Raw genomic sequence first — 1,914 nt, 5'->3', positions numbered from 1 at the left:
CACAGTGTGATGATGCCAAGAACAGTTTCTAGATCTCAGCAATTTGTTAGAAACATAAAGTTGTTAAAACGCTATTTTTTTTTATTACATTACACATGTGAAGTTTTTGTGTCTTTGTGGCACCCCTTTGCTCTTTCAGTGATAATGTGTGTAATGACAGTAGACTGACTAAATGCATTAAAAAAAATTTACATTAATCAAATTTTAAGAAGAAAGAAGAAAACTTTCACAAATCTTGTAACGAATGTTCTTAAGAAGAGTCTGAAAATTTGACATTAGAGACTCCAAGACAAGTACACATACCAACTAGTTAAACCCACAGAATACTTTTACATCTATTCAAATTTCTGTTGAATAACAAAGCTTTTTAGCCTTTCGATTTTGTCCCAGTTTACCATCTGTATCTGTGGACTGTTCAGTGGGTAACTTCGATACTCGAACATAACTGACAAAAACTTTTATGATTCTTGTACGTGCATCTTGTGTTATACCCTGTGAGCTGTTGTTCCTGTATAATGACTGCAAGCTTTTCTGAATTTTATTTCATTTTATTGTATTTTATTTTTACTTTTTTGTGCTCCAAACATTTAGTAAAAAAGAGACCTCAATCCCACGAGACGTCCCATTAAACAACTATCAATATCTCTATGTAAAAGATAGAAAACTTTTGATTTTTCCAGACAATTTAATATAACATTCATTACTGTAAGACTTTGTAAATCATCAACCACACACATGAAAAAGAGCCGCAGATCCTTTGTAAACAACACCAGCAAGGGTCTGAAATGTGTCTGTATAAGTTTCTCTTTAATATGTGGAAAATAACGTGTTAATTATAAGTCACTGCAGTATTTTTTTGTTTGTTTGTTTTGTTTTTTACAAAATAAAGCTGGCTCCAGAATCTGAATGTACTCTGTATTTTAAAATGATAAAAAATAAGCATCAGGACACACTGGCAGGAAGAATAGGCACTGAGCATGTGTGGGAAAAATGTTGTGGCAAATATTCACAGCATCTATATAAATTCTTTGCACACTCTGATACAATTCAGTCTTCCAAAGACTTGCACAGATGAGGTTCTCAAAAGATTATAGATTTTCTAGAATCACTTATTTGATTTCTTCACCAAGGTTTTTAATTTGGAGTACCCCTTTGCCCCTCTTAAAGCATTATTTGGGGTGGTAGACTCAAGCAGGTTACACATCATGAAGAAGCTCTATCCACAGTGTTAGCAGGAAAAATTCTGCTCCAGTCTAGGATGAGACAACCCCAATGTTTGATAAGTGGCTGAAAGAATTAGGAAATTTGCTACACTTGGGGAAAAATATGGAAAGTTAGAAACAGTATGTCAGACAAAGTGAGTCTCTTTCAGAAAATCTGGTTAACAATCACAAGTTGAAATCAGTCTCTAATGGTCTTACAGATCAACAACAAGGCAGGTAAAGGTGAACACTAGTAACACATCTAATCGTGTATCTTTCTTCTTTCTTTTAAATATTTTTTTTTCTAAACTTTAAAAACTACAAATATATTTTTAAAAAGCATCAGGTAATATGAGGTTACATTACATCAACGCATTCAATTACCACAAATCGGCCTAGTTTTCGTTCCTAATGTATCGGTGCCCGACAGATTTATGGGGGACCTGTGTAGGGACTCACACCCCCCTACATCATTTTTCTGGTCAAATTGGTTAAGTAAACGGGAAACGGGACTTTCAGTCAACATTGCCTACAACGTTCAGTAACGTGAAATGTAAAAATAAATAAGTTTTGAGATTAAACAAACAAACAAAGAATATTTTAAAAGGAAAAACAAAAGTTTGGATTTTATTAATAAATTGGATCATGACGAACTGAATATTTTAGTTAAGAGTTTCCGTTTAGACTACATAAAAGTAATAAATGTGCGGTG

Source organism: Oreochromis aureus, linkage group 9, assembly GCF_013358895.1.
Source record: "Oreochromis aureus strain Israel breed Guangdong linkage group 9, ZZ_aureus, whole genome shotgun sequence".
Taxonomy (NCBI): domain Eukaryota; kingdom Metazoa; phylum Chordata; class Actinopteri; order Cichliformes; family Cichlidae; genus Oreochromis; species Oreochromis aureus.
This window is presented reverse-complemented; position numbering follows the sequence as displayed.